This window comes from Squalius cephalus, assembly GCF_949319135.1.
Source record: "Squalius cephalus genome assembly, chromosome: 4".
Classification (NCBI taxonomy): Eukaryota; Metazoa; Chordata; class Actinopteri; order Cypriniformes; family Leuciscidae; genus Squalius; species Squalius cephalus.
The window spans coordinates 2,176,747-2,193,470 of NC_137125.1; the positions used below are offsets into that span (position 1 = coordinate 2,176,747).

Consider the following 16,724-nt stretch of genomic DNA (forward strand, 5'->3'; position numbering starts at 1 on the left):
TGTGGCCTTGCGATTTCGCTCCATGCTTGTGCCTATTCGGCCATAGGCACGAGGCCGCAGGCCGAGTGCCGTACTGAAGGCACTCGAAATTAAAGATTTTAAGAACTCTATAAAAACTCCATAGTAACCATATTTGACAACTACCAACACCTAGTAACACCATAGCAACTACCAAAAATACCTTAGCGACCACCCTGAACACCCTAGCAACGTCTAGAAATGCTCTAGTAACCACCAAAAAACTCTAGCAACCACCCAGAACACCCTAGCAACTGCCTAGCAACCACCCAGAACACCTAGCAACTGCCTAGTAACGCCCTAGCATCCACCCAGAATACCATAGCAACTGCCTAGCAACACCATAGCGACCACCCAGAACACCCTAGCAACTGCCTAGCAACACCATAGCAACCACCCAGAATACCCTAGCAACTGCCTAGCAACCACCAAGAATACCCTAGCAACTGCCTAGCAACCACCCAGAACACCTTAGCAACTGCCTAGCAACACCATAGCAACCACCCAGAACACCCTAGCAACCACCTGGCAACAGCATCTTGCTAAAAACATGGTAGCAACATGCTAATCATGCTAGCATCATGCTAGCAACATGCTAATCAAGCTAGCATCATGTTAGCAACATGCTAATCATGCTAGCATTATGCTACCAACATGCTAATAAAGCTAGCATCATGCTAGCAACATGCTAATAAAGCTAGCATCATGTTAGCAACATGTTAATCAAGCTAACATAATGCTAGCAACATGTTAATCAAGCTAGTATCATGCTAGCAACATGCTAATCATGCTAGCATCATGTTAGCAACATGCTAATCAAGCTAGCATCATGCTAGAGACATGCTAATCATGTTAGCATTATGCTAGCAACATGCTAATCAAGCTAGCATAATGCTAGCAACATGTTAATCAAGCTAGCATGATGCTAGAAACATGCTAATCATGTTAGCATCTAGCTAAAAACATGTTAGCAACATGCTAATAATGCTAGCATTTTGTTAAAAGCATGCTAGCAACATGCTAATCATGCTAGCATCATGCTACCAACATGCTAATCAAGCTAGCATCATGCTAATCAAGCTAGCATCATGCTAGCATCATGCTAATAATGCTAGCATAATGCTAGCAACATGCTAATCAAGCTAGCATAATGTTAGCAACATGCTAATCATGTTAGCATCTAGCTAAAAACATGCTAGCAAAATGCTAATCATGCTAGCATCTTGTTAAAAGCATGCTAGCAACATGCTAATCAAGCTAGCATCATGCTACTAAGATGCTAATTATGTTAACAACATGCTAATCATGCTAACATCATTCTAACAACATGTTAATCATAGTAAATCATGCTGGAATGTGGTAAATCTTAGTAAATCATCTTAGAAACATGGTAAATCGTGGTAAATAATGCTAAAACGTGGTACATCATGGTATCACAACATGGTAATTGTGTTAGCATCTGCCCAGTGGCGAATTTTGCCACTGCAAGCACCACTTCACATTTTCTTCAGGAAATGTACATTCTAGTTAATGGTGCTTGCTGAAAGCAAGGCATCATTAGTGTTCTCTTGCATACTTATTATTAGTGGTGCTTTTCAAAGCAACACTATTGTTATTGCTCATACTTATATTCCACACAAAGTTTGGCGCGTAATGCGCCCCGCACCGTTTGTCACAGACCCCTGAGTGAGGTGTCAAATCGAGCGGCTCATTGAGGAGAGGTGTGCTATGACTTTTCTAAGCGATCGGGTGTACGATGTTCGCACAGCGGACGAAAGAGCGGCCAAAAAAGTCCCACTGACTGACTGATTGGGCATTCTAAAAATATTCAAATCCAAACCGACATTTTCACACACACAGACTCCAAAGGGCCTGACACCCCTGCGTCTCTCCCTCTCTCTCTCCCTCAGAGGATTTATATTATCAAGCAGCCAATAAGTAATGGCCTAAAATCTTCATAGCCACACCCTAGCAACCAGTTTCAGCACCCTAGCAACCACTAAGAGCTCCCTAGCAACCACCCTAAACCAAAAAAAAACATTTTTTTTTATTTTTTTTATTTTTTTAACGCAATATTACACTCGTGGCCTTGCGATATTGCTCCATGCTTGTGCATATTCGGCCATAGGCACGAGGCCGCAGGCCGAGTGCCGTACTGAAGGCACTCGTTATTAAAGATTTTAATAACTCAATAAAAACTCCATAGTAACCATCTTTGACAACTACCAACGACCTAGTAACACCATAGCAACTAAAAAAAATACCTTAGCAACCATCCTGAACACCCTAGCAACGTCTAGAAATGCTCTAGTAACCACCAAAAATACCGTAGCAACCACCCAGAACACCCTAGCAACTGTCTAGCAACCCCCCAGAACACCTAGCAACTGCCTAGCAACCACCCAGAACACCCTAGCAACTGCCTAGCAACGCCCTAGCATCCACCCAAAATACCATAGCAACTGCCTAGCAACACCACAGCAACCACCCAGAACACCCTAGCAACCACCTAGCAACGCCCTAGCAACCACCCAAAATACCATAGCAACCACCTAACAACACCATAGCAACCACCCAGAATACCCTAGCAACCGCCTAGCAACACCATAGCAACCACCCAGAATACCCTAGCAACCGCCTAGCAACACCATAGCAACCACCCAGAACAGCCTAGCAACCACCTAGCAACGCCCTACCAACCACCAAGAATACCCTAGCAACCGCCTAGCAACCACCCAGAATACCCTAGCAACCGCCTAGCAACACCATAGCAACCACCAAGAATACCCTAGCAACCGCCTAGCAACCACCCAGAATACCCTAGCAACCACCTAGCAACGCCATAGCAACCACCCAGAATACCCTAGCAACCGCCTAGCAACGCCATAGCAACCACCCAGAATACCCTAGCAACTGCCTAGCAACGCCCTAGCAACCACCAGAATACCCTAGCAACCGCCTAGCAACGCCATAGCAAACACCCAGAATACCCTAGCAACTGCCTAGCAAAACCCTAGCAACTACCCAGAATACCCTAGCAACCACCTAGCAACGCCATAGCAACCACCCAGAATACCCTAGCAACTGCCTAGCAACACCCTAGCAACTACCCAGAATACCCTAGCAACCACCTAGCAACACCATAGCAACCACCCAAAATACCCTAGCAACACCATAGCAACCACCCAGAATACCCTAGCAACTGCCTAGCAACGCCCGAACAACCACCCAGAATACCCTAGCAACTGCCTAGCAACTCCATAGCAACCACCCAGAACACCCTAGCAACCACCTAGCAAAGCCCTAGCAACCACACAGAACACCCTAGCAACACCCTAGCAACACCCTAGCAACCACCTGAACAACATGAATAAGCCATATCTCAGCACCAGAACATTGTACAGACATGTTTGTTGGCTCGTATGCAATCATGTACCACACTCTAGCAACCGAGTGATTATTAGTGGTGCTTGCTGAAAGCAAGGCATCACTATTGTTATTGCTCATACTTATTATTATTAATGGTGCTTGCTGAAAGCAAGGCATCATTAGTGTTCTCTTGCATACTTATTAGTGGTGCTTGCTGAAAGCAAGGCATCACTATTGTTATCCTCCATACTTATTATTATTATTATTTTTATTCCACTTTTTTTTCGGCGCGTAACTCGTCCCGCACCGTTTGTCACAGACCCATGAATGAGGTGTCAAATCGACCGGCTCATTGAGGAGAGGTGTGCTATGACTTTTATAAGCGATCGGGGGTACGGTGTTCGCCCCAGGGGCAAAAAACGGGCCAAAAAAACCGCATAGACTTAACATTGCAAAAAACTTTGACGAGTCATAGCTCTGAGCGAGGATTTCGCAGAAACGTGTGATTTGCCACATTTGAAGAGGCTGACAGGCTCTGCAAGAACGTACCTCACAATGGGGTAAAAGTTGCACCCCTGGGGGGCAGGAGCGTCCCAAAGTTGCCCCATTGACTTACTATGGGGAAGGAATGTCCCGTGAAACACACATGCTTTTCCTACTATGGTAAATTGCATAGGGATTTTCTATTGAACGTAGCTCTGGATCACAGTGTCATAGAGACAAGGGGGCGGGCTCATTTTACTCAGACGACCAATCAGTCTCTCAGGCTCATTGTGAAGCTATCAAGCCACGCCCTAGCAACCATTTAGAGAACCTTAGCAACAAGTCCCATAGACTTCCATTGAAATAGATCAAAGGGATATCTCCAGACTGAATTGTCATGCAAACACGAGGGTGGTCTCATTTGACTCGGGGCAGCAAACGGCCAATCATGAATCACCTCAACACTTCCTAGCCCCTCCATAGCAACCATTGTCGAGCACCTTAGCAACCAAAATCCAAAGAGGGATATCTTCCATTCTGAATGTCACAGAGGCATGGGAGTTGGTTTATATCATTCAAAGTGTCAAGAAGCCTTTGCAGTTTCATCATTGGCAGCTGTCAAGCAACTCCATAACAACCAAAAAGAGTACCCTAGCAACCGTTTAACAAAACGTATATCTCTGCATCAAAACATAGTATAGAGATGGGACTTGGCTCTTTTGACTAAATCATGGTAAACTATGGTAAATCATCCTAGAATCATAGTAAATCATACTAAAACATGGTAAATCATGGTATACTCTAGTAAATCATAGTAAACTATGGTAAATCGTGGTAAATCATGGTAAACTATGGTAAATCATGCTAGAATCATGGTAAATCATACTTGAACATGGTAAATCATGGTATACTATAGTAAATCATGGTAAACTATAGTAAATTGTGGTAAATCATGGTAAACTGGTAAATCATGGTAAACTATGGTAAATCATGCTAGAATCAGTAAATCATACTTGAACATGGTAAATCATGGTATACTATAGTAAATCATGGTAAACTATAGTAAATCGTGGTAAATCGTGGTAAACTATGGTAAATCATGCTAGAATCAGTAAATCATACTTGAACATGGTAAATCATGGTATACTATAGTAAATCATGGTAAACTATGGTAAATCGTGGTAAAATCATGGTAAACTATGATAAATAATGCTAGAATCAGTAAATAATACTTGAACATGGTAAATCATGGTATACTATAGTAAATCATGGTAAACTATGGTAAATCGTGGTAAATCATGGTAAACTATGAAAAATCATGCTAGAATCAGTAAATCATACTTGAACATGGTAAATCATGGTATACTATAGTAAATCATGGTAAACTATGGTAAATCGTGGTAAATAATGGTAAAATATGGTAAATCATGGTAAACTATGGTAAATCATGCTAGAATCAGTAAATCATACTTGAACATGGTAAATCATGGTATACTATAGTAAATCATGGTAAACTATGGTAAATCGTGGTAAATCATGGTAAACTATGGTAAATCATGCTAGAATCAGTAAATCATACTTGAACATGGTAAATCATGGTATACTATGGTAAATCGTGGTAAATCATGGTAAATCATGGTAAACTATGGTAAATCGTGGTAAACTATGGTAAATCATGGTAAACTATGGTAAATCATGCTAGAATCAGTAAATTATACTTGAACATGGTAAATTGTGGTATACTATAGTAAATCATGGTAAACTATGGTAAATCGTGGTAAATCATGGTAAACTATGGTAAATCATGCTAGAATCAGTAAATCATACTTGAACATGGTAAATCATGGTATACTATGGTAAATCGTGGTAAATCATGGTAAATCATGGTAAACTATGGTAAATCGTGGTAAACTATGGTAAATCATGGTAAACTATGGTAAATCATGCTAGAATCAGTAAATTATACTTGAACATGGTAAATCGTGGTATACTATAGTAAATCATGGTAAACTATGGTAAATCGTGGTAAATCATGGTAAACAATGCTAAATCATGCTAGAATCAGTAAATCATACTTGAACATGGTAAATCATGCTATACTATAGTAAATCATGGTAAACTATGGTAAATCGTGGTAAATCATGGTAAACTATGGTAAATCATGGTAAACTATGGTAAATCATGCTTGAATCAGTAAATCATACTTGAACATGGTAAATCATGGTATACTATAGTAAATCATGGTAAACTATGGTAAATCATGGTAAACTATGGTAAATCATGCTTGAATCAGTAAATCATACTTGAACATGGTAAATCATGGTATACTATAGTAAATCATGGTAAACTATGGTAAATCATGGTAAACTATTGTAAATCATGGTAAACTATGCTAGCCACGTGGTAAAAGCATGCTAGCATCATCCTAGCAACATAATAATCATGCTAGCAATATGCTAATCATGCTAACATGGTGCTAGCATTATGTTAGTCACATGCTTATCATGCTAGCATGATGTTAATTTTGTTATCATCTTGCTAAAATGTAGCTAACCGCACCCTAGCAACCGAGTGGCGAGTTTTGCCACTGCAAGCACCACTTCACATTTTCTTCAGGAAATGTACATTCTAGTTAGTGGTGCTTGCTGAAAGCAAGGCATCACTATTGTTATTGCTCATACTTATTAGTGGTGCTTTTTTGAAAGCATCACTATTGTTATTGCTCATACTTATTAATGGTGCTTGCTGAAAGCAAGGCATCATTAGTGTTCTCTTGCATACTTATTATTATTCTTCTACTTCTTATTATTCCGGACAAAAGTTTGGCGCGTAACTCGCCCCACACCGTTTGTCACAGACCCCTGAGTGAGGTGTCAAATCGACCGGCTCATTGAGGAGAGGTGTGCTATGACTTTTATAAGCGATCGGGGGGGCGGTGTTCGCCCCAGGGGTGAAAAAGCGTCCCAAAAAGTCCCAATGACTTAACATTGGGACGAACTTTGAGCACTCGTAGCTCGGAGTGAGGATTTCGGAGAAACGTGTGATTTGCCACATTTGAAGAGGCTGACAGGCTCTGTAAGAACATACCTCACAATGGGGTAAAAGTTGCACCCCTGGGGGGCAGGAGCGTCCCAAAGTTTCCCATTGACTTACAATGGTGTAGGACGGCCCATGAAATGGGCCGTCCTACACATTGCATAGGGATTTTGTATTGAACGTAGCTCTGGATCACAGTGTCAGAGAGACAAGGGGGCGGGCTCATTTTACTCAGACGACCAATCAGTCTCTAAGGATCATTGTGAAGCTATCAAGCCACGCCCTAGCAACCATTTAGAGCACCTTAGCAACAAGTCCCATAGACTTCCATTGAAAGAGATCAAAGGGATATCTCCGGACTGAATTGTATTAGAAACATGGGGGTGGTCTCATTTGACTCGGGGAAGCAAACAGCCAATCATGAATCACCTCAACACTTCCTAGCCCCTCCCTAGCAACCATTGTCGAACACCTTAGCAACCAAAATCCAAAGAGGGATATCTTCCATTCTGAATGTCACAGAGGCATGGGAGTTGTTTTATATCATTTATAGTGACAAGAAGCCTTTGCAGTTTCATCATTGGCAGCTGCCAAGCAACTCCATAGCAACCAAACAGAGTACCCTAGCAACCATTTTACAAGACCTATATCTCTGCACCAGAACATAATAAAGAGATGGGGTTAAGACAAGTTTGACTCAGGGCAGCAAACAGCCATTCATGAGACACCACAACACTTGCTAGCCCCGCCCTAGCAACCATTGTCAAGCAACCAAACAAAGTACCTTAGCAACCATTTTGCAAGACCTATTTCTCTGCATCAGAACATCGTATAGAGATGGGGGTTGGCTCTTTTGACTCATACTAGCAAAGAGGAATTCCAACATGCTACACATGCTAGCTGTGAATAGCTACATGCTAATAGCGATTAGGTAAGTGCTAAATCATGCCAAGAAAATGCTAAGAACTGCAATAGTAATCATCAGTGACAACTACCAACCACTTAGTAACACCATAGTAACCACCCATAATACCTTAGCAACCACCCTGAACACCCTAGCAACTGCCTAGCAACCGCCTATTAACCACCCAAAATACCCTACCAACCACCTAGCAACACCATAGGAACCACCCAGAACACCCTAGCAACTGCCTAGCAACGCCCTAGCAACCATCCAGGATACCATAGCAACCGCCTAGCAACACCACAGCAACCACCCAGAACACCCTAGCAACCACCTAGCAACACCCTAGCAACCACCCAGAACACACTAGCAACTGCCTAGCAACGCCTAGCAACCACTCAGAATACCCTAGCAACCGCCTAGCAACACCATAGCAACCACCCAGAACACCCTAGCAACCACCTAGCAACACCCTAGCAACCACCCAGAACACCCTAGCAACTGCCTAGCAACGCCTAGCAACCACCCAGAATACCCTAGCAACCGCCTAGCAACACCATAGCAACCACCCAGAACACCCTAGCAACCACCTAGCAACACCCTAGCAACCACCCAGAATACCCTAGCAACCGCCTAGCAACCACTCAGAACACCCTAGCAACTGCCTAGCAACACCTAGCAACCACCCAGAATACCCTAGCAACCGCCTAGCAACACCATAGCAACCACCTAGCAACACCCTAGCAACCACCCAGAATACCCTAGCAACCGCCTAGCAACCACTCAGAACACCCTAGCAACTGCCTAGCAACACCTAGCAACCACCCAGAATACCCTAGCAACCGCCTAGCAACACCATAGCAACCACCCAGAACACCCCAGCAACCACCTAGCAACACCCTAGCAACCACCCAGAACACCCTAGCAACCACCTAGCAACACCCTAGCAACCACCCAGAATACCCTAGCAACCGCCTAGCAACACCATAGCAACCACCCAGAACACCCTAGCAACCACCTAGCAACACCCTAGCAACCACCCAGAGTACCCTAGCAACCGCCTAGCAACCCCCCAGAATACCCTAGCAACGCCCTAGAAACGCCCTAGCAACCAACCAGAATACCCTAGCAACCGCCTAGCAACCACCCAGAATACCCTAGCAACTGCCTAGCAACGCCCTAGCAACCACCCTGAATACCCTAGCAAACACCCAGAACACCCTAGCAACTGCCTAGCACCGCCCTAGCAACCACCCAGAATACCCTAGCAACTGCCTAGCAACCACCCAGAACACCCTAGCAACACCCTAGCAACCACCTGAACAACACGAATAAGCCAAATCTCAGCACCAGAACATCGTACAGACATGTTTGTTGGCTCGTATGCAATCATGTACCACACTCTAGCAACCGAGTTGCGAGTTTTGCCACTGCAAGCACCATTTCACATTTTCTTCAGGAAATGTACATTCTAGTTATTCTTCTTCTTCTTCTTATTATTATTCTGGACAAAGTTTGGCGCGCAATGCGCCCCGCACCGTTTGTCTCAGACCCCTGAGTGAGGTGTCAAATCGACCGGCTTATTGAGGAGAGGTGTGCTATGACTTTTCTAAGTGATCGGGTGTACGATGTTCGCACAGCGGACGAAAAAGCGGCCAAAAAAGTCCCATTGACTTAACATTGGGCATTCTAAAAATATTTGAATCCCAACCGACGTTTTCACACACACAGACTCCAAAGGGCCTGACACCCCTGCGTCTCTCCCTCTCTCTCTCCCTCAGAGGATTTATATTATCAAGCAGCCAATAAGTAATGGCCTAAAATCTTCATAGCCACACCCTAGCAACCAGTTTCAGCACCCTAGCAACCACTAAGAGCTCCCTAGCAACCACCCTAAACCAAAAAAAAATGTTTTTTTCATTTTTTTGTATTTTTTAACGCAATATTACACTCGTGGCCTTGCGATATTGCTCCATGCTTGTGCCTATTCGGCCATAGGCACGAGGCCGCAGGCCGAGTGCCATACTGAACCACCCAGAACACCCTATTCGGCGATACGGCCGAGTGCCATACTGAAGGCACTCGCAACCACCCAGAACACCCTAGCAACGGCTTTTTTAAAAAAAATTAAAGCAATTTTACACTCGTGGCCTTGCGAAATTGCTCCATGCTTGTGCCTATTCGGCCATAGGCACGAGGCCGCAGGCCGAGTGCCGTACTGAACCACCCAGAACACCCTATTCGGCCATAGGCACGAGGCCGCAGGCCGAGTGCCGTACTGAAGGCACTCGCAACCACCCAGAACACCCTAGCAACTGCTTTTTTAAAAACATGCTAGCAACATGCTAATCATGCTAGCACCATGCTAGCAACTGCCTAGCAACCACCCAGAACACCTAGCAACTGCTTAGCAACCACCCAAAACACCCTAGCAACCACCTAGCAACACCCTAGCAACCACCAAGAATACCCTAGCAACCACCTAGCAACCAACCAGACCTGCTTAGCAACACCATAGCAACCACTCAGAACACCCTAGGAACTGCCTAGCGACGCCCTAGCAACCACCCAGAATACCCTAGCAACGCCCTAGCAACCACCCAGAATACCCTAGCAACCGCCTAACAACACCATAGCAACCACCCAGAACACCCTAGCAACTGCCTAGCAACGCCCTAGCAACCACCAAGAATACCCTAGCAACCACCTGAACAACATGAATAAGCCATATCTCAGCACCAGAACATCGTACAGACATGTTTGTTGGCTTGTATGCAATCATGTACCACACTCTAGCAATCGAGTGGCGAGTTTTGCCACTGCAAGCACCACTTCACATTTTCTTCAGGAAATGTACATTCTAGTTCTTCTTCTTCTTCTTCTTATTGTTCTGGACAAAAGTTTGGCGCGTAACTCGCCCCGCACCGTTTGTCACAGACCCATGAATGAGGTGTCAAATCGACCGGCTTATTGAGGAGAGGTGTGCTATGACTTTTATAAGCGATCGGGGGTGCGGTGTTCGCCCCAGGGGCGAAAAAGCGCCCCAAAAAGTTCCATTGACTTAACATTGCGACGAACTTTGAGCACTCATAGCTCTGAGCGAGGATTTTGCAGAAACGTGTGATTTGCCACATTTGAAGAGGCTGACAGGCTCTATAAGAACATACCTCACAATGGGGTAAAAGTTGCACCCCTGGGGGGCAGGAGCGTCCCAAAGTTGTCCCATTGACTTACTATGGGGAAGGAATGTCCCGTGAAACACACATGCTTTTCCTACTATGGTAAATTGCATAGGGATTTTGTAATGAACGTAGCTCTGGATCACAGTGTCATAGAGACAAGGGGGAGGGCTCATCTTACTCAGATGACCAATCAGTCTCTCAGGATCATTGTGAAGCTATCAAGCCACGCCCTAGCAACCATTTAGAGCACCTTAGCAACAAGTCCCATAGACTTCCATTGAAAGAGATCAAAGGGATATCTCAGGACTGAATTGTCATAGAAACATGGGGGTGGTCTCATTTGACTCGGGGCAGCAAACAGCCAATCATGAATCACCTCAACACTTCCTAGCCCCTCCCTAGCAACCATTGTCGAGCACCTTAGCAACCAAAATTCATAGAGAGATATCTTCTATTCTGAATGTCACAGAGGCATGGGAGTTGGTTTATATCATACATACTGACAAGCAGCCTTTGGAGTTTCATGATTGGCAGCTGCCAAGCCACTCCCTAGCAACCAAACAGAGTACCCTAGCAACCATTTTGCAAGACCTATATCTCTGCATCAGAACATCATAAAGAGATGGGGTTAACACAAGTTTGACTCAGGGCAGCAAACGGCCAATCATAAATCACCTCAACACTTCCTAGCCCCTCCCTAGCAACCATTGTCGAGCACCTTAGCAACAACAATCCAAAGAGGGATATCTTCTATTCTGAATGTCACAGAGGCATGGGAGTTGGTTTATATCATACATACTGACAAGCAGCCTTTGGAGTTTCATGATTGGCAGCTGCCAAGCCACTCCCTAGCAACCAAACAGAGTACCCTAGCAACCATTTTGCAAGACCTATATCTCTGCATCAGAACATCATAAAGAGATGGGGTTAACACAAGTTTGACTCAGGGCAGCAAACGGCCAATCATAAATCACCTCAACACTTCCTAGCCCCTCCCTAGCAACCATTGTCGAGCACCTTAGCAACAACAATCCAAAGAGGGATATCTTCCATTCTGAATGTCACAGAGGCATGGGAGTTGGTTTATATCATTCATAGTGACAAGAAGCCTTTGGAATTGCATCATTGGCAGGTGCCAAGTAACTCCATAGCAACCAAAAAGAGTACCCTAGCAACCAAAATCCAAAGAGGCATATCTTACATTCTGAATGTCACAGAGGCATGGGAGTTGGATTATATAATTCATAATGACAAGAAGCCTTTGGAATTTCATCATTGACAGCTGACAAGCCACTCCCTAGCAACCAAACAGAGTACCCTAGCAACCAAAATCCAAAGAGGCATATCTTCCATTCTGAATGTCGCAGAGGCATGGGAGTTGGTTTATATCATTCATAGTGACAAGAAGCCTTTGGAGTTTCATGATTGGCAGCTGACAAGCCACTCGCTAGCAACCAAATAGAGTACCCTAGCAACCGTTTAGCAAAACGTATATCTCTGCATCAGAACATCGTATAGAGATGGGAGTTGGTTTATATCATTCATGCTAACAAGAAGCCTTTGTAGTTTCATCATTAGCAGCTGACAAGCATCTCCATAGCAACCAAACAGAGTACCCTAGCAACCATTTTACAAGACCTACATCTCTGCATCAGAATATTGTATAGAGATGGGGGTTGGCTCATTAGTTTCAGTTGTAAAACAGCCTGTAAATATCACCATGGTAACTGTGTATTCACACCCTAGCAACCATTTAGAGCCACCTAGCAACCATATTGCAACATATAGAAGCCATATTTCAGCTCCACAACATCGTACAGACATGGTTGTTGGCTCGAATGCAAACATGTACAACACCCTAGCAACCGAGTGGCGAGTTTTGCCACTGCAAGCACCACTTCACATTTTCTTCAGGAAATGTACATTCTAGTTCTTCTTCTTCTTATTATTATTATTCTGGACAAAGTTTGGCGCGTAACTCGCCCCGCACCGTTTGTGTCAGACCCCTGACAGAGGTGTCAAATCGACCGGCTCATTGAGGAGAGGTGTGCTATGACTTTTATAAGCGATCGGGGGTATGATGTTTGCCCCAGGGGCAAAAAAGCAGCCAAAAAAGTCCCATAGACTTAACATTGCAACGAACTTTGACCACTCGTAGCTCTGAGAGAGGATTTCGTACAGACATGTGGGTCACCACATTTGAAGAGGCTGGCAGGCTCTGTAAGAACATACCTCACAATGGGGTAAAAGTTGCACCCCTGGGGGGCAGGAGCGTCCCAAAGTTTCCCATTGACTTACAATTTGTCCTACACATTGCATGGGGATTTTGTATTGAACGTAGCTCTGGATCACAGTGTCATAGAGACAAGGGGGCGGGCTCATTTTACTCAGACGACCAATCAGTCTCTCAGGCTCATTGTGAAGCTATCAAGCCACGCCCTAGCAACCATTTAGAGCACCTTAGCAACAAGTCCCATAGACTTCCATTGAAAGAGATCAAAGGGATATCTCTGGACTGAATTGTCATAGAAACATGGCCCAGATAGCAAATGACATCTGGCCCAGTTGTGGCCCACATCTTCCAAATTCTTCTGGCCCACATACCGCATGGAATGACGGCGATGACTCAACCTGAGTGTGGCAGCTAGAAGTCAGCCATAACCGGGCCAGACGTGGGCCACATCTCAGAAATGGCATGGGCCACAACCGGGCCAGACGTGGGCCACATCTCAGAAATGGCATGGGCCACAACCGGGCCAGATCTCAGAAATGGCATGGGCCACAACCGGGCCAGATCTCAGAAATGACATGGGCCACACCTGGGCCAAATCTCAAATGACATGGGCCACACCTGGGCCAAATCTCAAAAATGGCATGGGCCACATCTGGCCCAGATCTAATCATAATATAATAAAGAAAATACTCAAATAATCAGTCAAAAGTGATTTAATAAATATAAATATTTCATGAATACATTTAAATTTATAAATAGTAATCAAAAACAGGAAACAATACATAAATACATTATATAAATATATACAATAAAACAGGCAGGGTCCAGAAGGGGGTACTGCAAGAAACCAGAAGGTAGTCCAAAGAAAACAAATATTTATAAATAAAAATCAAAAACAGAAAACAATAAATATAATACATTATATAAATATATACACAATAAAACAGGCAGGGTCCAGAAGGGGGTACTGCCAGAAACCAGAAGGTAGTCCAAAGAAAACAAATATTTATAAATAAAAATCAAAAACAGAAAACAATAAATATAATACATTATATAAATATATACACAATAAAACAGGCAGGGTCCAGAAGGGGGTACTGCCAGAAACCAGAAGGTAGTCCAAAGAAAACAAATATTTATAAATAAAAATCAAAAACAGGAAACAATAAATATAATAAATACATTATATAAATATATACAATTAAACAGGCAGAGGTCCAGAAGGGGAGGACTGTCCAAAGAAAACATTAGACCAAGGTCTACATATTAGGAACAAATTCTACATATTATGAACAAGGTCAAGCAAGTGTCACTCAGAACCAGGAGAATTTAATAAAGCAAGTGTGCAAGTGAGAATCAGATCTATAGTTAAAAAACAGAGCAAGGCAAAAGAGCAGTCCGTTGAACAGGCAGGGCGAGCCAGTGTCAGAACCAGGAGAATTTAATAAACAAGTGGAGAATCAGATCTATAGTTCAAAAACAGAGCAAGGCAAAAGGGCAGTCCGTTGAGTAGGCAGAACAGGCAATTGTCAGAACCAAGAAACAGTCAATTTTTTTGTCTTGCCCGACGGCCTCCATCCCTGTCTGCGGAAAGCTGCAGCCATCTCTTTATCCAGTTTTCTACTTCCTGGTCTGTTGCAGTGGAAGTCAAACGGTTTCTTCTGACTGCAGCTAAAATGACACATATGACCAACAGTAAATAAGCAAATTATTATTATTTATCATAAAATCTAACATTTATAGGGAATTGTTTTTTAGCTGACACCAAACACAAATAAAACACAGTAGTTAAGTTCAGAAAGCCATACCATTAATTACAGTTTTCAGAGAGGTGTCTTTGAATGCCGCTTTTCCATTGATTCCCCTCCAGTTCATTTGCCGGGCCATGTCATTTGATAAAAGGAAGTTCAGAATCCGCCATACACTTTCCTTTACTGTTGTGCCTCCCCTCAAGGCTAACGTGTTTATCTGTAAAAATAAATATATGGACAAATAAAGGAACAAGCAAACATCATACTCGATTAGAATGTTCAAAAATGGGTTGGGCTTTTACCGGTTAATATAACAGTTCATTTGAAATTATTTAGCCTATAAAAGGATAGTAGAATAGCCGTTTCTGTTTTGAAGTGCATAAAAGTGTGTCCATCCATCATAAAAGTGCTCCACACAGCTCTGGGGAGGTTAATAAAGGCTCTTTGAAGCGAAGCGATGCGTTCGTATAAGAAAAATAAATAGCTTCCAGCAGACAGGCCTTGGAAAATATACAGCCATTCACTGCCATTATAAAGCTTGAAAGAGTCAGGACATTTTTTTAATATAACATTGTATTTGTCTGAAAGAATAATGTCATATACACCTAGGATGACTTGAGGGTGAGAAAATCATTAGCTAATTTACATTCATTTCAGTTCCTTCAGCAGTAGGAGGAACTTATTCACAACCATCAATCTCATTGGTTAGTGCTAACTATGACCATCCACATTTTGACTTCAGCAAATCAGTTAGAGTGAGTACAATTGCAGCTTCTTCACCAAGCCAAACCTTTCTTGTTGCTTAACCATTCCATGTCGAACCGGCCCAGCCAGTACAGATATGATTTTAACACATGGTTGACAACATTTTTTACCATGTACAATGAACAAAAGATGAAAACACTGACACAGTTAATTGATGAGTTAAATTGTTCTATTGAAATATGAAATCTTACCACAGCTGTCTTGTAGTCTTCCTGCTGCAGCTGCCCCTCAATGACTTGAAGTTGTTGAAAACTTGACAGTGGAAAACAGTCTGTGTTTAAAGTTGGGTTGTCTTCTGTAGTTGATAATTTTTTGAGATCGTAGACCAATTTAACCAACGTTCCCATCTGTTCTTTGATCATTTCTTGGTTTGCAAGAATTTTGCGTATCCAAGCTATAAAAAAGAAAAAGCTATGAAAAAAAAAAGCATATTACTGTGTTAAAAACAAAAAAAGCATTAAAAAAATTAAAGCTGCAAGCAGCATTTATCGGGGTTCAAGCAGTTAAGGCCTTTAAGGCATTTAAGCACAAAAGCATCAAAAGTTATTAAGATTTATTTAGCAAGCTTGTAATCACTGACATAATAGATGGAAAAGACCATTTACAGCCAATACAGGCAATTTACCATGGGATATATATGGTTTTAAAGCTTTTTAACAGTTATAGCGCCAGCTATGGTCCGATCTCCATAAAATTGTTTACTGTGACCTCAAATTGAACCCATACACATGTGTACTGAGTTTGGTGAAGATATCTCATTTACTTCTTGAGTTATAGCCATTTTAGTAAAATAGGCTCCTCCCACAACAATTTAGCACATTCTAGTATTATTTACTATGATTCTAGCATGATTTGCCATATTCTAGCATAATTTACCATGATATACTACATTCTAGTATGATTTACCATTGTTTACTGTGATTCTAGCATGGATTACCATAGTTTATCATGATTTATCATAGTTTACAATGATTTATCATAGT

At 42.8% G+C, this 16,724-nt stretch overlaps 1 long non-coding RNA gene across 1 annotated transcript; it reads right to left on the bottom strand.

Moving 5' to 3' along the window:
• Positions 1-13,956: 13,956 nt before the first annotated feature.
• On the bottom strand, positions 13,957-16,121 carry LOC307157299. Its single transcript, XR_013820920.1, has 3 exons — positions 15,933-16,121; positions 15,034-15,193; positions 13,957-14,896 (listed from the first exon to the last, which is right to left on the bottom strand). It is a non-coding gene; the product is annotated as an uncharacterized lncRNA (long non-coding RNA).
• Positions 16,122-16,724: the final 603 nt, after the last annotated feature.